The following is a 19,641-nucleotide window of genomic DNA, read 5'->3' on the forward strand; positions in this document are numbered from 1 at the left end:
TGTAGGGGTGGAAAGCACAGACCTTTGAGGAAGCTGGCTGGCAAAGGGAGACAGTGTTTCTTAGTCAGAGAGGTGAGTTTGGGGTTGGTAGAGCTAATTCCTTCAACAGAAATGCACGCTCAGCTCTGCATGTGATAGGCAAACTGTGGCAGGCATGTCTCACCGTTCCTTTCTCCTCTCTTTCCTGCGCAGATTGAAGAGGGAGGTAAAGCGGACTCCCTGCCTTCTAAGCTGCAGGCTGGTGACGAAGTGGTGAACATCAACGAGGTGGAACTGAGCAGCTCCAGGAGAGAGGCCATCTCCCTGGTTAAAGGGTCCTACAAGAAACTGAAGCTGGTTGTCCGCAGGTAGGCAAGATCCAACGCCCCTTCCCTCACTATCTCCTGCCCTGCAGGGTGTCACAGCCATTCCCCTCACATTTCCAGGTGAAAGCCTATGACTTTGCCTGATCTTGGCAAAAGCCTTGTTTTAAGCACACAGGCACGAGCCCAAGGGCAAATCTTTGTTCTTTTCAGCCAGCCTTTCTATGACTCCTTTGTCACTTACACATCCAAGCACGTGCAATACTTATCCAAATCTCTTCCACTGCTCCCCTGCCACATGACAATCCAGGATTCCTGGTCAGTGATTTACAGGAAGTCCCTCTTTCTTCAAAGTGCTCCCTGTGGCAGTTCTGTACATAGCTCTTGCCTCATTTGCTGCATGTTATCACTGTTGCTGTGACAGCAGAAAGATTTCCACTGCCTCAGCAAGATTTGGAGCTGTTTCATGTTCTGCAGGTGAGTGACAGAGTGGCTGTGCTGACCGAGAGCGGTCTGACCAATATTGTACTTGGGACGTGAGCTAGAGGGAAGAGCTGCCTCTTCACCTGCATCTTTTGAGCAACAGCCTCCGTGCTATCACTGAATGAGTTCTCTCTCACATGTTCTGTGTCGCCGTTTCCCTGGCTGTCAAAGGCCTTGTGAATGGTACTGAGTAGTGATGCCAATGTGCCAGGTTGGATGGTGCTGAGCGTGACTCAGCTGAGCAAATTGTGCCGATCCTCTTTGGTGACACAAATAATAAATATGTTTGTCTTAGGGTCAGGACCCAGAACTTGATTCTTGATGCACATTTTGAATCAGAGATGTTTGGGTCTGGAATCTGAAGGGGGGGTGGTTTAAGACCTTAATAGAGATGTTTCCTATATGTTTTTTACTGTGGGCATGTCTAAACAGTTTTTTCTGTGCCAGTTAGATGATAGATGGTATCACTTTATGGAGTGCTCTGTCCTGAATTTCCGCACTTAGCCCGAAAGGAATCTGGGTCAAGATCAGCATAGCTGAGGAGCTGTCATTAGCCAAACAAAAAGTGTCAGCTTGGGTCACTAAGTTGGAACAACTGACTAACGTCTGAGCGGTGACGTCCAAGTAGGGCAGGCATGAACAGCTTAGACACCCTCCTGCTCTCTGGAATATGTTCTGTGCTCTTGCTGGCTATATTCTGTTTTTTACCTAAAGTACCTGTAGGTACTGACAGTGACCTTATGACAAATCCTGAATATTCGTATGCAGAACTGTTAGATGGTTTGTGTAGCCACTGGGAGGATATTTGCAAAAGTAGTTCATTGCAGTTTGAGTGCTTTCCAAAAAGAAATGGATTTTATTTAAGGCCCATGTAGATTGTAATCCAACTGCGTTGGTTGAACAAAATGTTAAGTTCAAACTTAGGAAAACTGTGAAAATAGAACCCTTTTGTCACAGTTTAATTTCATTTTGCCGAGATGAACTAGTGAAATAACTGGTTCTGTTTGGAGTAAATTGAGAGTTGTTTCTGGCGTTTGATCTGTCCACCTAAGAGCGAAAAAGAAAAGGAGAGAGAACAGGATAGACAAGCAAAACCTGGGGTCCTATTGCAGTTGTTTCATCCCAGGCTTCTTCCCCTCCACTTCGCTCAGATATATTCATTAGCAGCATTTCTCTGGTGGAGACTAAAACCCACCCACGTTGTGAAAAGCCCTGTTGCAGCCTACAAACTGGAAAGAGGACATTGGGAAGATCAGTTCCTGTGCGTCTCAAACTGGACACCGGGAGTGAGTAAGCACTCTCTCTGCCTGGATATGTATCATAGAATCATAGAATCATTTAGGTTGGAAAAGACCCTTGGGATCATCAAGTCCAACCATCAACCCCACTCTACAAAGTTCTCCCCTACACCATATCCCCCAACACCACATCTAAACGAGTCTTAAACACGTTCAGGGATGGTGACTCCACCACCTCCCTGGGCAGCCTATTCCAGTGTCTGCATGCATGCACATATATGTAGGTATGCATATATGTCTTTATAGACAGAGAAGTGATGTACTCAAGGTCAGTAGTGTCATAGCCAGGCCAAAATTCAGCAGTTCCTAATATTTCCTTGAGAGATGCCTGAATCACAGGACCACACCTCTTAGAAGGCTTTGAGGCCTCCTTCTTCAAGCTAAAAGAGAAAACGACCAACTTGTAAGTTTCCTTGACTAGTTTTTCACATGCAGTAGGAATCATGAGAGGCAGAGCAATCCCAACGGACATCGATCACATGGTTCTCATTACAGTTGATGAGTTATTGAAGGAGGAGGTGATCCACCTTTGAAAAAAACGACAGACAGCAGTGTTTCATGTTCCGAAATTACACTTCACCGTGTAACGTAATAGTTTCTCTCTCCGTTATTTTTAAGTTCCCAAGACCTTTTCACCTTTTCTTCTCCTTTTTAATGAGTATACAAGGGTATTTGGTGTTTTCCTGGTTTGGAATACTATAGTGAACTTGAAGAAAATTTAGTTCGGAGCCTTTCATGCTTTCATTTCATCACCACTAGAAAGATCAAGCACTTTTTAATTTTAAGAGGTATTACATTCACATACTATTCCCTTGCCAAGGTACTTTAAGCCCTTCGTGCATATTTAAAGCTCAGTGACAATCCATAAACTTAGAACTGAAAAATTGCAATTAAGAGCTAAGAGCCCAGCCTTCAGTTCAGGTAATTTGACACAGTCCCAGCTGACCCTGCAGTGCTGGCCTGAAAGCAGCAAAAGAACAAAAATGTGAGGTCCTGGTCAGTGGGTCTCAAGTTTTTCTGAATTCTCTCCAAGGTGGCAAGACTCAGCACTCTGGCCAGCTGGTGGAAAGGTAGAAGATAAAGATTTTGTCTCCAGTGCCAGAGGGGCAGTGGATGAGAAGGGATAAAAGAGGGATCCCAGAGGAGAATAGCGAGAAAGAGGAAAGCAGCGAGGGGAAAGTGAATTTCTGCATTAAATAAAAGCTTCCAACGATATGAAATGAACTGAGGTGAGATGCGAAAGAAACAAATTAAGGAAAGCAGCTCAGTACAGAACCTGAGCCACGCGGCGCCTTCGTCTCAGTTAGAGGGATGCTGCTGGGCCGGCAGCATATCTGTGTGATGAAATGTGAACAAACAAAGGTGTGCAAGCCAGACCTGAGGTAAAGCCACAGCACCAGGGATGTGCAGATTATCTTTAACTCAGGCTAATGAGTTTAGCCATTAAGACTCATAAAGGAAGCACTAGTGTACTTCCCACTTGTGATTGCTTTTTTGTTGTGTGGACAAGAAGGTGATGTTTTGCAGGACTACATCATCTGAAAAGAAATTATTTTTGGAGTGTTTGAGATGCTGATTTTTGTAAATTGGCCATAATGATTTAATTGACGTGGATTAGAGTTGCTTGCTGCAAATACCAGCAGTCTGAAAACTCACTGACCAGTCATTTATGACCTGGATTTTTAGTCTGTCATTTCAGTATTCGTGAGGGCTCTTGCGTAGCAGTGACACAAACTCACACTGACATGGACTTTACCTCTTAAAAGTCATATGCAAACAATAGCGAAGTCTGCTTGGTGTATGTGGATTTGGTTCTTTCCAAAGCATATTCAAGGTCAGCATGTTTTTAAAGGTTTGACTGTTTGTTTTTCAAACTAAAAACTCAGGAGCTCTCTATAGCAGCCTGATGGTGACACCAGACTTCACAATAGATAGAAAGCACGGATTTTTTTATTCAGATGTATTGTAGTGAGACCATCAAGGAGAAGAGCGACAGAATACATTTGACCCCCTTTGTACATGTGTAGCCTTATTTTAAGACAAAGGTAAGCGGTGGCAGCAGAGTGAGCTTCTGCTTGTGTTACTAAGGAAAAAATGGTGTTACAACACTTTATAGACAGGCTGATGCAATGATGCGTTATTTCCTTCGGAATGCCGTCTGCAAAGCTCGGTACTGCTGCATAATTGTCGGACTTCGGGAGTCTGTTATTGGTCACTTTAATGGAGGAAAAGAGTGGGAATAGTTTCAATGAAGGGAATGTGAAGGGAACATCAGAGAAAATTCAGTATGAGAGGAAAGATTAAAAGAAAGAGAGATGAGAAAAATGACCTATCATCTCACATGGATACTTAATATTAATAAATACGAGTGGTTATAAATAAATAACCAGTACCAAAGTAGTTAGCACATGAGGACCATAGTCTGCCTTTCACTCCTGTGCAAATGTCCTGCTGACATCAGGGAGGAACTTGCGGTAGGAGAAACATGTGAATTGTGAATTTATATGCTTTCTGCTTCCTTGCTCATGGACTTACAGTAGGGCAGAGGCAGAGAATGACCAAATGAACCCTAGTGTTAAGTAAATACTATGTCCATTCTCTAAGACGATGCTTATTTGGGAAGTAACTGTTAAATGAATTTTCATGGATGCTCTCTAGCTGCATTTTGTTTGTCTCATCAGCTCAGGACCCCTCAAGGGCTTTTCAAAGGTTCAGCTTTCCCTGCTTCTTTAACAGGGCTGCTCATATCTAACTTGTTTAAAAGGCTGTTCCTAAAGCCGGTTCCTTTCTTTCTGCCCGTTCATTGCTGCCTCCCTGTACTTGTTTTGCCCGTTCATTTCCAGGACAATAGACTCTGACATGCATGTGTTTGTTCATTCCTGTAGAGCTCTGGTCTGCAACTGGTGTGCTATGAGGAAGCTTGCGGGTACTTCACACTCCGTTGTGCTGAAGCCAGAATAAGCCAGAGTAAGAGCTACTCTGCACTTTAGGGCATTACTGAGACGTATTGCATGTACCTTAGGTGCACTTTCCAGTCCCTGCTAAGTTGACTTACGATTTTCCTCATACCCTTCTGGTAGCATCTTTTGTGTGCTTGCTGCTGGCAAGGTGGATTTAGCTTGGTGGTCCATTCTAGTCCTTTTCTGCCATCTAATTCTTAAGACGTTTAGAATTGCACAACAAAATGACCTATTTTCTCCTTCCCTGCTTTTTAATACAGGGCTTTTCAGGACACTTTCCTCTGCTGGGCCAGAAGAAAGCACATTCTTTTCATTCTGATTTATTTCATACCTGAGCAATCAGGCAAAAATCAGACTGCTGCTTGAGTGTTCAGTCCTACTCGCCAGAGCAAATTGCCACAAGTAAACGGTGAGCCTTTAAAATTATCACTGGGCAAAGAGTTACAAGATAGAATTGTGCTACAGGGAAGAACGAACAAGTATCATACCACTGGTGACAGACTGTGAGAGTGAGCCAAGAAGCTGAGTCCTCAGAAGAGAGGTCTCCACAAGTATTTCCCGTGATAGTCTTCCGTATGTCTATATCACCGCTGGTGACAAATGCCTCTCACCATGGGTAGGAGCAGAACCAGTTCCATCAAGCCTGAGGAATTCACAGCCTGGCGCTGGGGAGATCTTTTTTGTTCACGGTTTGCCAATTTGGGAGCAGAAGGTGTGAATCACTAAGATTCTGATCACTGGGAAACTGGAGAGACCAGTTTGTTTAATTTTGTAGCAGGTGGCTTGCCTACTGTCCTCAGCAAACTATCTTAGATAGGTTTTGATATTCAGTTGATCTTTAACGAGTCAGAGGAGACTGAGTGTTTGAAAGCTAAACGTACAAGCTACTGAAATAAGGCTTAGTTGTTTAATTGTGAAAGACAGGTTATTTTTTCCCAACTTGTTTTTTCTGTCACTTCCTCTCCAACTTCAGTATCTAAGCAGAGCTGTGTGCAACTAAAAAAAGACCCAGGCCTTTTTGGTGGTATCAGTTCGATCTAATTGTGTGGTGCATGCTTGTATCGGCTGAAGATAAGGCTCAAAATGTGGGCATTGCCTTGTCTGCTTTACAGCAACCACAGTGGCCTACAGCAGTTGCCAAAAATAGACTTTTCCACAGGTCAGTAAGCAAGAATGGCTGTCAGAGCGTCACACTGTTTACATAGTTTTACATTGAACATGTTCGTAACAGCAGCAATTAGATCACTGAGGCATGATGGCAAATGTAGCTGCTCTGCGAATATCGTGCTGAAGGGAACCGCAGTCGCAGGGACAACAACTCTCAGACACCCTTTCTAACACAAACACTGTTTGAACTAAGGCCTCCTACAAGCCATTCCTTGGAGTTGCTGTGGCATTCACTGTTGCCTGGTGCGGGGAGGGCAGAGGTGAAAACATGAAGTCATTCTTGTTGAGACGACAGTATGTTGTGAGCTTGCCAGGGGCGGTTTGGTCCATGCTCTTGGTGGGTGTAAAGCAGCTCCATTGGCTTGAATGGAGTTCAGATGAGTTACCTCAGGTCAGAATTCAGTCCTTTGGTTCTATAAACCCTTGGATCCAGCGTGAGTCTTGGTTAATGAATGCAAAGCTCTATTAAAATTTGCTAGTGGAACAGCAAGTAAAAATTCTCTGCAGAGAATTACCAGTGTTTTGGACCCTTACTCTGTTCATGCTGATATGCAGGAGTCCTGCAGAGCTCTTCTGTGGTGTTGTTTTTGGGGTTCAGGCCAGCACATGGGTTCTGACTTGCGGTGTGAGGGGCTCTGATGGTGACACTTGCATTTGCAGAGCCAGCGAGATTGCGTTGAAGCACGAACCTTGAAAGAGCTGTGGTTTACAGCAAAACTGCATACCTCCAAGATGTGCAAGACGTGTGTTCTTAGCATGTATCCGATCGTACAGATACAAGCGACCATAGGAAGCCTGTTCAAGTATTATTTATGTAGTATATGCAATATTATATAAAAGATGAAGTGCGTGCAGTTCCTATAGTGTATAGTTGCCCTAACCTCTTGTTGCACTCTTGAGGCTCAAGGCTCAAGGTGCTTCTGAGACCACCCCAGTAAAAGGCACCCCTCAGCCTTGTTCTTCTCCAAAGCTGCACATGAGTGAATCCTCTGCTCATACAAATCAGCGGTAGCTTGGATAGGGATCTGATGTTTTGGGCTTGGTGCTAGCCATCACCGTCAAGACAGATACTGCGATTAAAGTAGGTGGCTGCCGCTGCTCCTGATAGCTGCTAACAGCTTTACCTGTCCCGGGGGTGTGCGTTTGTCCAGTTCTCGTAGTATGTCTTATGTAGAGGACGTTTGACTGTATTATCTCTCACTTTCTGGGGCAACTCTGTAGTGGGGTGTTAGGAAACAGAGATGCAAACATAGCAAAGATCAGTATTCAAGGCAGTCGATTTTCTGTTTTCAGTGTTAGTGGTTGGTGGTTTGTGTCTGCCTCAAGCTTAGCAGTGCCTGCAATTCTTTTCCATCTCAAAGAGCCTTAGGCTAAAAATACAAGTCAAATAAAGGAGGAGTGGGGATAGAAAACATTATCCTCATTTTCCTGTTGTGCTAAAAACTGTACAAAAAGAAAGGATTAGGTTTATCCTTGGCTATAACCGTAATCTGCGTGTTCGTTTTCATGCTTCCCTACAGTTTCCCTGCATCACTTGGGTTATTCAGCTTATTCTTTTGGCACATCCCTGTCCCCGGACCCCTTGTCTGAATGATGAGACCTGGGGGAGATGCTGGGAGGAGAAATACGCTGCGGTCCTGAGACTGGGAGCATCGGAAGGAAGCTGTCGAATTCAGGTGCTGGGCAGACTGAGAATTCACCCAGGGATACACCCCCCTGGAAACATCAGACCCGTGGCGGACAAACCTGCTGCTAAATGCATCTCACTCTTAGGCAGTTGCTGCACTGCAAACTGCTGGGATTGGGAGGGTGTTGGACGTGCGGGTGTGTTGGTTCTGCTCTGATCCCCCTCTTGACATGTCTGCTTTCAGGTGCTGTCAGGGAGAAGATGCTGGGCCACGTGGGCCTCTGCTCTGCCACAGCATGGCCAGTGTTGTGTTTTCAGACAAATCTGGTTCTACTCTACTCGGGGCAGGGGGCGGGGGAAGAACTTTGTAGAGGGGGGGTTGATGGTTGGACTCGATGATCCCAAGGGTCTTTTCCAGCCTAAGTGATTCTATGATTCTAGGCCATAGCTACAAAGTTGTTCTTCTTTTGGCAGCAAATTGGTATAACTAAGGCTTTTTTAAAAAAAAAACAACGAAAAGAGTCTTCCACTCTACCTGATAAATGACCCTATTGAGGTGTCAAAGTGTGGGAGGAAGATGTCAGTACGGCTGACGTCTGAGGCTCAGAGCCGATTCGAGCCCATGGAAATTGGTGGAAAGATTCCCACAGACTCAAAAAGGCTTTGGCTCAGACCCTCACTGAGCAGTGATTTCCGCTAGAGAGAGGGGAAGCTGCTGGCATTTTTACAAAAAACCAAGTGCCAACACAATTCTTCAACAAACTCAGTGGACTAATCCTTTCCTCTTATGACACTAATGTAATTTTGTGTCATATTTGACAACGTGCCAAAAAATTGCATCGAATAAATCCAAGTTTTGTGAATGAAATTAATTAGAATGGGCATTGGCTCTCACCCCACTCTGTAGAAATGCAGGAGCGTGTTTCCAAAGAGCTGCTATGCGGTGCGGTTATTTTTTTGTTCAGTGATGATGACTGGGGGAACGGGAGAAAGGAAGGTTTCGTGCACGTGGAAGGTTTAAGACTGACAGGTTGAGAGGCCAAAGCTGGCATTAGCTCTGGTAGAGGGCTGGCAGGGTGGTCCCATGGCTAGCGCTGTTGTACGCTCGGTTGTGAACTCCTCCACAGCTTTCCTGTACGCCCTTGGTCATGTCTCCTTGTTTCTCAGCTCCCCGTCTGCCAGGTGTCACCGATGCTCTGTCGTGGGAGATCTTGGGACAGGGAGGGGGTCCTTTAAAGTGCATCTTTTTAACACTCGGAAAAACCCGAGCCTTTAGTTGGAGTCTTACGTGAAGAGACAACTCTTCAGCTGACACCAATGGGTGCGACCAGCCAAAGCCCGTCAGGGTCCTGCCCCATTGTTTGTACAGTATTTCCAAGGTCTGTACAGCCCATTCCCAGATAAGTAAAGGCTTTAAAATTTGCTTGTGTTTTAGATCAAACTGTTAAGTTGTTAACTGTCTCAAGCATCAATATTTTCACTAGAGGAGTTTTCTGTGGATCCATCAAAATGTTTGCAGTTCCTATCTCATTAAGAAGGGTCAATGCGAAACACGGGGCAGACAGCTAAGAGGTGAACAGAATTTAATTTTGAAATCACTGGCAACGGGCTTACTGTCTAGGATTTAATTAGCTACAGCTTAGGACTGCCAGGCTTTTAGGAAATTTCCCACAGTGAGTAGCAAATGTGAAGAAGATCTAGATACGATTTTTGAAAAAAAAAGATTTAGGCCACGGATGGGGACAGTGAGATAATGCCTTGGGGAAAAAAAAAAAGCCATCCACCATAATGTGTTATCCTATATGGGACATTAAAGACTGACCCCTCACCTGAAACCGCATTAGAAACACAGCAATTTCTAGCCACTGCCACTCTGCATTAGCTGCTTCTTTCACCGAGTGCATTTGGATTAGTTTGCCTTCTTCAGGCAATAATCAAACTGGGGTTTGATTTGTCAGAAAGTGACACTGGAAAAGCTGGGAAATCTCTGCCAGCGCTGCACAAAGTGCTTTTTAGGGTGTGAATCTCCTTCTTTTGGAATTTCCCGAGGATTAAGTTGGAGCTGGATCAGATCACAAACAAACAAGCATGTGTTCTCCGACTGATGTGTGCCTCGCTTCTGTATCTGTGATTGTGTCTCAGCTGACCTTCAGACCATAGGGCAAATACCTGGACTTGCGCGAGGTTCTGGTTACCTGTACAGCTGCGAAGGGCTGCCCGATGGCAGCTTCACAGGGCAGCTGCAGGGGGAGCACTGGGAATAACCAAATTTCATCAGCTTTATTGTTAGGAGGTTGGGTTGCATGGCTTTAACTTCAAGAGCTGACTATAAATATTGATTTATAAGGTTTCGGAAGTTGTGTCGTACATGCCGATGTATACATATCCTTAGCCAGGTCAAATATTCATTTTGCTCAGCTACACTAGTTACCCATGAGTATAAAACAATTTCTCAAAAACTTTTCCATGCTTTTCCTGCTTGATCCAATGTTTCCTCTGAAAGGGAGGTGCGGTCAGGAAGGGCTAATGAACGCTAACATCGTCCTACTGATACAAATGGAGTTTGCCCAAATTTACTTCAGTAAAACAGGTGTTAGGGGGAAATGCTCACTGTAACTGCTTTACATATTTTCATGAATGGGCTCGTGTGGGTCATCCAAATCCCATGGTATTGTTTCTCCCTTGTGGCTGGATAAATGGAATATCTCAGTCAAAAGAATAATGAAGACCAGAAACTGCACAGACGGTATCAAATGGTCTTTTATATGCATGAATCTTCCTGTTTGTAGCGAAAGGCAGCCTAACGCACTCGCACAAATGCAGGTGGAGAAAGCGTATTCATGTGTGTGCACCTGGCCTAAACACCGGCTACGCCAATAGCTCTGGAATATAGAACTTCTTTTAGCAGGTTAATTTAATATATGTAACACATATTTAATGTATGTTTGCATCATTCTCTTGGATGCTGAGGCAGCCTGGCTGGGTAGAGGGTAACTGAACCTACCTGGTTGCATCAGGCGGACAATCCCCTGTGTCAGGATGGGTCCAGTGTCAGGATGGGCCACGTGCTTTTCTGTGATATTTCCATGGTCTTCATACAGAGCCACGTGCCCTCAGCCTTCTCCTCTGCCGGGGCTCAGGAGTAGAGGCAGCGGGACCCACAGAGCTGATAACTGCCAGAAGGGAACCACGGTGGGCGTCTTTTTCAACCCTGAACCTGCAGTTGGATTCCTGTGCCCTAACTTGTGGGCCAGTGAGCGACAGAGGCTGATGTCGCCGCTACACCTCTCCTCCACCGTGGGTTTTTGTCCCCCACTGTCACTTCCAATTACTTTTTTCAAATGAACTTTGAATGGTGAATTTCAAGAGAAACAAGAAATAATTCCTGGCTGGCTGAAGACAATTCTTTATTGAATTTAGTTTCTTTTCTCCTCTGTCCCCTCAAATCCCAGTGTTAATTATAAGAGGTGGCCAACCCCCAGTCTGCTGGGAGTCAGGACAGAGCTGACTGGCACTTTCACTCAGCAATTTTCCCCATTCCTCACGGTCTCTGCTCCTGTCTGTCAGGCCTGCTGACGACTGCTTGGTAGGAGGGCAGTAATCTGAGCTGCCTCTGCCGAGCAAACCTCCTGCTTTTTACTGCGGGATTAGTCCTGAGGTGCCTCTGTGCACAGCACCTGTATCCACAACTTGTTATCTTAATCGCTATGCTCCTGTTTCTCCACTTTCCGAGGCCGTAGTGCCATTCCCTCCTCCGAGGACTGCGCTCGCCAAATGGCAGGCTGCCTCTGCCGCAAGGATGGGAATACCTGAGACTTGGGCTTGTGTCTCAAAAGGTAAGCAGCCTCTCAACAGCTACAGCAAAGCAATCCGGGCACGGCTTTGTGTCTGCAGAGGCAGTCGGACCTCGCGGCAGGGCTTTGAGAGAGGGAGGGCGGGAGTCTTGAGGACCCTGTTGATCCTAAATGTCAGGAGCATCATAAACTTAAGAGCAAATGAGTGTCCAGGCAGTGCCATGAGGGACTTTTCAGCTGCTGTTGTAAGCGAGCTCGCAGCAAACAAGGAGCCAGTGCTGCGCCGTTGTCACAGGTAAAGCTGCTGAGCAAATCTGTTGGTCTTTAGGTTTGAAAAGTGCCAGAAGCTCACAGGAGAGGTGAACTTCTGAGAGCCTCCAGACTTGTACAGCATGTTGAAGGCTATTACCTCCCCTGGTGTCAAAGGGTGCTAATAATAATGCCATGCACTTGGGACACTGAGTGTCATGAGTGCAGGATCTGACTCACGTATACATGTGTCAGGTGCATTTTGCATTTTTAAAGCCTGGAAGAGTCTCCGCCGAAGTAAGCGGCACTCTTTTTGGCCTTCACCTTTTAGAAGTTTAGAGTTGTTTAAAGCGGGTCTCAAACCAGGCCAACACTTGGCATCAATGTTCAGTGCAGATGGGCCAGCCGTACAGTCTGGGATATATTCTTGTTTGATGAATACAGTAACATTGCAGAGAGCAGAAAGAGAACGTGAAAGAAACTGGTTCTTAAGAGATGGCGATCAGTATAGCTCCAGTATGGGCCTGTGCAAATTTACATTCATTGAAGACCTGTCGTACGTTATACACACCTGTATGCCCTCTTGGATTGCTTGTGAATCATAAAACTAAGTTCATTGAACTTTGATTTTGGTTATTTCCTGAGACATTAACTCCTTTAGTAAACCCATTAACTAATCTTTAAACTCATTACCTGCTTCGTTGCTATTAGGATATCTTTAACTTTAGGTTTGTTTCGGTGGGTTTTTTTTGTAAATATGGGCCAAACCTTTAGCTGTGTGCTTCTTCTGAAATTGTTATAACTGTGTGTTTTTTCTACGATGTGAAAATCCAGTCCTTTTAGTGAAAGTGCAGGGTGGGTGAAAGCAAGTTGAAGCCGTGCTAGTGGAATACTGGGGTCTGTGTCCCTGTCTATGTAAAATGGAGTGGTTTTTGGCTGTAGATTATCTGCTTAAGAAAATCAACTTGAGACAACCTATAAATTAGTTTAGCTATAAATTCGTGTGGACAATCTTGTATGGGCAAGAGATTAACGTGGGTCCTAATGCACTACCTGCTTGAGTGATTTGACATCTCCCGTGGTCTTCATATCAGGTTGTAGATGAGCCAGACACATGTTTCTTCTCTGTTCCTGGGAACAATTTGAGCAGAGTGATTCAGTGCTCTGTAGTATAAAATGTAAAGAAAGTAGTGTAAAGATGTACATAGTATCTGAAATTTGAAGAGATGCCTGAATTAAAGAGATTTGGTGGTCACTCTTTCAAGTGAGTTGAAAAAATCATCTAGGGGTGATGTTGTTGTTTTCTCTGGTCTGTTTTATAGTCTCTTAAAGATAAGTCTTTCTGAAGCCTTCAAAGGGTTAAAGGCGATACCTCATAGAAACCCAAGTGGCTGAAGAAATACCAGATATTAACATTTACCTCAGTTGCCAAAGCCTGGACATTTCTTTCTCCTTTTTAGAAATTACAGCCTGCCGGGACCATTTAACAATAAATCGTAGCAACTTGGCTGTTATAGGGCAACCCATGCGCATAGGCACTTAAGGGCTGTGCCAGCATCTCCTTTGTTCAATAAAAGTAACAGCAGGAATTTGATTAAAGACTGATAGAAAAGAGAGGGAGAGGGAGAGGGAGAAACACAGGAAAGATTAAAGAAAGAAAGAGCCACCTGGAAACCTCATTCCTCCTTTATTTCTAACTTAAGCTCATAAATACCAAATCTAAACCATTGTGTGTGTGAGAGGGAGGGAGAATTTCCTGCATGCCTGCACAGTAAAGACTGCACATGCAGTCTCACAAACCGACTTTTAGCAAAAGTCGTACTCTTTCCTCAAACTTAATGCTTGCTCCTTGTCTGCAGCAGCAGAAAAACCAGAAAATGACTTTATCCCCTGGTGCTTTGGAAGGACAACATTTAGGAAGGTCAGGCAAGTCACAGCCCTAAAGGAGAGTGGCAAAGGATTTTGGTTGAACCTGCCGACGAGCGGCGAGCACATTTCCCAGGCTGCTTCGGAGCAGCCCTGCAGCTCAGCACAATGCAAACGGCCAGCTGCACACGTCCAGCGCCGCTCTTCGTGGTTAGCCTACAGCATCTGCCGCTTTGTCTCCATCACTGTTGTAACCCCCCTGCCCCCAAAAAAAGGAAGGAAAAAAACCCCAGTGACTCCAGCAGCCAAATGCAAATGAGCCCCAAAGAGCCCTCTTATGTGTGATCAGCAAGCGACAGGCAAATCACATTCAAATTCCTTACTGCAGAGCCAACACGGCTGTTGTTTGGGTTTAGGAGACCAGAACGGGACGATTAAGTGTTAAACGTGCATGTGGGAGTGATGGCAGATTGACTTTTCTTTAGCCTGGTCGTGCCCTGGGAGCTGGGAAGGCTTTGCTGTGCGGCTGGAGGCACGCTTTGGTTCTTGGGCAGGATTTTGCAGGGCACAGAGAGGAAGGCTGAGATCATGAACCTCCCAGCAGCGGGGACTTCTCAACAGGGTTTTGCATATTTTGGAGGCTTTTGCAGCTAATCTTGCCCTACACTAGACTAGATGGAGCAGCGAGGCAGAATGCGGTACCTGGAGCGTGTTGCTGCCGCCTCTGGTGTCTCTCTTCTCTACACCTGGGCATCTCTGCTGCTTAAATCATGCTTTTTCTCACCTGGTACTTCTCTTACTCCATCTCAACGTTGTTTTCCCTCCGCATACTTGCACACTTTTTAGCTGTTAATAACACCCGCTAGGCAGTGACCTTGGCTGTGAACTCTGGCTCTCCGCGCCTCTAACGTGTTTTGGATGTGCTGATGTGCTCTGCAGTAAAGAGGATGCCTCCTTCTCGGTCCAGCCTTCCTCACCTCAAGCCGTTATCCTGAACGCTGCTGCATCTTCCATCCTGGGAGCAGGAAGATGCACAGCCCTGGTCTGGATCAGGCCCTAAGGGGCTGTTTTCTCTCTCACCCTGATTCAGATCAGTGCGAGGGTGCAGGAATCGGCATTGTCCAGGACTGAGCCTCCGCTTTCTCCCAGTGACTCAAACTGTCAAAAGATAAAAGTATTGAAATTGTGTATCACAACTCAGTTGTGGGAAAATGCAGGGATGGAGAGGGACGGTGAAAGGCAGAGGGGGCGGGAGAACTGAACGTCGGCCCGCTGCTTGCATCCCGGCCTTGCAGCTTGGCGCAGGCACCTCGGGAAGAGAGGGGCATCGAGGGGGACAGGCCGCCCTGTGCGGAAGGGCCGGAGGTATGTGGGGAATGCGAATGGTATGCTTGAGTGGACAGCTTCAGAGCCAGGCGTGGGGATGGCTCTCGCTGCCATCTGTTGTGAACCCCGCAGGCCCATAGCAACAGCGTCTCAGGAATGGGGCTGCCTTTTTTTTATTCATAAAGAAATTCTTCCTTGCCCCCTTCCCGGCTCCTGCATACGCATACTCATGAATAAGCGGGAACGGGGCTGGGATTCCTTCTACAGAGTGATGCGTGCTAAAGGAGAAAAGAGTCTTTTGGAGCTCAGCTTGTATTTGGTTTGGAGAGGCGTTTTCATTTCTGGGCTGTGACATTCTAGGAACATGAGCCGATGTGTGTAATTTATTGTTAATTGCCAGAAATCTCGTTCTATTCAAATCAATAGTGGATCTGATTTGCCATGAGGCGTATTCAGTAAAGTCTCCAGTTGATGCGTAGCCACCCGGTTGTCCTCCTTGGTAAAACAGAGACCACTTCTGCCTTATTATTACAGATGCCAAGATTATAACTGGTGTAAATAACCCCAATGTATTGATTTGTTGTGCCTGTCATTTTCCTCAGGCCCTGGAGCACTTCAATTCTAGCTAAGGGGCTTTGCTGCATAGTGAAGTGGTGGGGCCGGAATCTTGGGGGTTACAGATAGCTCAGCATCACTGGTATTACTGAGAGATGCAAACTTTTATGCCAGGGAAGATTTTGCCACGTTTCCTAAAGACAACAGTGTTGAGACGGCATGATCCTGGGAAGGGTTAATGCTAAAGAGCCTTTATTTAGGCAGCAGGGGTAGGAACTGTCTGTCTGTCTGTCTGAGTGGATGGTTTTACTCCTTCCTTGCGCCTGGAAATTCACCGCGGAAATGCAGACTTCTCTTCTCCCCACACCTTAATGTTTTTTCCTGCTGTCAAGTAACTGTGGCCTCATTCCTGCAAATTGCTCAACCTCTTGCTCTGACTCAGCAAAGTGGATTGTTTTTAGGCAAGTGTTTTAATTCTTTTAAGACAAAGAAATATATGCTGTCATTTTACGTGATAGTTTCAAGAGGTTTGAGGTGAGACATTCAGAAATTAGGGCTATTTAACTTTTCCGAACAGTATATTGATTTGTTTATTATTTCTATGCCAGACAGCCTGCATCAAATACAGAAATTTGCAGAGAAGCCCGCGTAGACAGGAGGGAGTCAGGGAAATGGCAAATGGAAACAAATCCCTCGGACATTTCATGCCATTTGCGAAGAGCTGTCATGCAAGAGGTGAGGGGAGGAAAACCAGCAGACACCCACCCGGGCCGCGCTCAAGGCTGTGTTTGAAGCTGGGCATGCAGCTATAGTGGCTTGATCACAGGGAGGAGGGTATAATTTCAGTGAAAGCTGATAGGTACATGGGGGGGATGAAACTCTCCCTATCGCAGGTATTTATTATCACTTGACAGCTGTCCGTTTGCAGTAGGTGATTTGTCTTCCTGTCAGCTCTCTGAGAACTAGGTATGTTTGCCTAAGGTTGTAGAGAAGGGTAAAAATCCTGCTTTCAAGTGCAGGTATCATTTAACCATGATAAGAAGGCAGGTAAAGCATTTCTTCTGCAAGACGGCTGTGGAGAACAGGGAAGTAAAGTCTTTCTGGTCCTACCGAGATGGGAAAAAACAAGTCATTAAAATCTGATACCTACCTGCTTTTAACGAGAGAAACGTTGTTCAAAGAAATAATCTCACCCCTATCACCACCAAACTATTTTCAGGAGCCATTAGCCTTTCACCTCCTCATATATTTTCTCTTTTACTTTTGATCTCATTCAGGGAAAACGGCAATGCTTCTGGAACAAGAGATTTGGGCTTTAGCTTTAATCAGGAGCTTACTCGGTCATAACCATGCTCTTACAGCCTTTCCTTTCCGGTAAATGATCTGCAGAAGAACGAGGAGAGTAAGGTGTAGAAAACAATACTTGAAATCAAGCACTTGGTGTCTTTAGTCGTGCTTATTTCTTCAGTGAGCCAGTATGGGTATTTTTATGGGTTCTGCAATGCTCCCTTCATCTTTAGTCTCTTCTTCCTCCCCAGAAACATTTTTTCAGCAATTGGGGACCGTGGTCTGTTAGTTGCATGCTAGAACTACAGGCATGAGGCTGTTAGTATTTCTGGCCTAGGTGGAAAAAGCAAAGAACAAGAGCAAGATGCGAATGGATGTTAGGAGCTGCACCGAGTTGACACACCTACTTGGACAAATCCCTTGTGACGGGAAAAGGAATGGTGATTCCACATAGAGACTGGCTCCAGGGTAGGAGAACTGCTGGTCCAGACTTCCAAGTCTTTCCTAGCTGATGCAGCTGGAGATGCTGGGGACCGTGACAATCACCAGGTTTGTGTTAGTCTTCCTCCAGCAGCCTGGTCCCATCCAAGAGTTTCCCATCGTCTGTATTTAAACACAGACCCTGGGCCTCTAGCTTGAGATGAGAAGCCGAACTGTCTGCATCCTGCGTCTCATGTTGCCCAGGAGTTTATCTCTGTATAAAATTTAGCTGCTGCTGTTGCTGTTCCTGCACCACAGCAGGTCTCCAGAATCCTTAACGTTCTTGAATATTTTCTGCCTCAGCCCCACCATGTAGCATTAGATGGTCTTTGATGCTGATTTTTTTTTCCCCTGCATTTGTATAATTCAGACTGGGATCTGTTTTAATTCCAAGCCAGTTCTATTTCAAAAGTTACCCATCATGAGTACATGAGGAAAGTTTCTTTGCTAAGGACAAACGAGCGAATAAGAAAGTGAATTATAAATGAGATTAAATATATACACATTTATTTCAGTGCTGCTTCTCCATATTTCTTTATTTCTCTTTCTGCCTTTTATCTATGGATATCAAAAAGCAAAAAAATGCCAAGAATGTCACATCCCATTGAAGTTATACTGACAGTACATTCAGAGCAATCAACAGCAACGGCTGTATTGCCCATATATCTTCAAGCAGAAAATTGTACATCATCTCAGACAATGCATCGCATTACAGACCTACGCAAGGGCCACGTTGCAGTCACGGTGGGAACCATCGCTCGCGTCCCCTGGTTTGTTTGTGTGCACAAGAATCATGCTTATAATATTGCTGTAACGTAGCACTTTGCATCTAATTTAAGCAATACTGGGGCTTTTGTTTGTCTTACAAGGTCTAACCTAAGGACAAAAGATGTAGTCCAGCCTGAAGTTTATGAGACATTACCAGACATTCATGTTCACACATACACGCTCCGTCAGAGGAATTTATGGCCATTACGATGTTCTCTAATGAGTACAAAATGAGACCGTTACATATTCACTTAATTAGTTTGACAGATTTTCATTTAAATATAAAAAGACTTCTAGTCTTTAGAGAACAAAAGGAGGGCTTTGTTTCCAGTGCAGTTTTTGACTCTGCTTTGCTGGAGCAGGAGGTTGGGGGTGACAACTGAAGGGAGACGATTTAGTGTGAATAATTCTCATCTTTTGATTTCATGTTGCCATTTCTTTGCTGCTTTTCCAGTTCCCCTGGAGCACCTTGAGGAGAGCTCTGTGATGTGGCCCTTTCAGTAGCAGCCAGGAAAGCCCAAGTGAGAACTTGGCTTTTCCAAAGCGTGATGGATGCTTGGAGATTTGGGGGTGAAGAACTCTAAGAATGTTTGAGAGCTGCTGTGAGCCCCGGGTGAACTTTAGTCTCCAAACCTATTAGCTCATTCTGTCTCACCGTTGGTCTAGTTCTTTGGCCTAACTTACCTCCCATAGTATCAATGTAGGCAACTCCTGCTTTGATAAAAGCTGGGAAATGGCATTATAAGCTTGCTTGCAGTTTTATTATGCCCTTTTAACAGCTCCGTGCATTACAAAGAGTTCCAAAGTACAGCACAAGCCAGCAGACAAGTAATGCTGGGACTTGGTCTTTGTGGGAGTCCATTCATTTGTGCTCTTTAATTGAAAATGTTTTCTCAAATGCCTGCTTTTGAAGATTGACTGTGATTCCAGGTCTCATAGGATGAAGTGGGAGAGAGCACTATACTCTGGTTTCTTTGTATCCTGGAGCGAGTGGTGTATTGGTGTGGGCCCTGGAGCTCGTAAGCTCTTCTCTCGTCTTTGTACCTGTCCCTTGAGAGCATTAAAAACAACAAGGTGAAGCTGCTGTGGGCTTACAGCCATCACAGTAACATATGCTAGCCTGGACTCTTCTCAAGCCTTTCCAAAAAAAAATAATGCTTATCTGCCATAAGCTTGGTGACATGGAATAGTTTTCAGGGTCTTTATCCATCCATCCAGGCATCTCCTAGGCAGGATCAGACAATTCACTGGTAAAGAAATGCTGTTATCTGGAGGTGTGTTAGCGATACAAACTGTCACACTTGAAGTAACCCACGTGCCATAGGAGCAGGAAACATTTATAGAAAATGTGCTGCAAAACCAGCTGCTATCTACGTGGAAAAATGTTGATGTTTCAGTAGAAACCTCATTTTTAACCTGTTTCAGAAAGAGAGGTGTATTTCATTCATGGTTATCACCAAGAAGGAGGAGAGCTTGTAG

General features: G+C 45.1%; 1 protein-coding gene across 3 annotated transcripts in view; it reads left to right on the top strand.

The window, feature by feature from the left end:
* Positions 1–207: 207 nt before the first annotated feature.
* SHROOM3 (shroom family member 3) overlaps positions 208–19,641 on the top strand; it is a 102,875-nt gene continuing 83,441 nt past the window's right edge. For 2 of the 3 annotated variants that reach the window (XM_054203304.1, XM_054203305.1), the window contains exon 1: positions 11,497–11,673. The gene's annotated coding sequence lies outside the window, so the exon portion shown is untranslated. Of the gene's footprint in view, positions 348–11,496; positions 11,674–19,641 lie in introns of those variants that run through there. The other variant, XM_054203306.1, reaches the window with a different exon arrangement.

Source organism: Rissa tridactyla, chromosome 5 (genome assembly GCF_028500815.1).
Source record: "Rissa tridactyla isolate bRisTri1 chromosome 5, bRisTri1.patW.cur.20221130, whole genome shotgun sequence".
Taxonomy (NCBI): domain Eukaryota; kingdom Metazoa; phylum Chordata; class Aves; order Charadriiformes; family Laridae; genus Rissa; species Rissa tridactyla.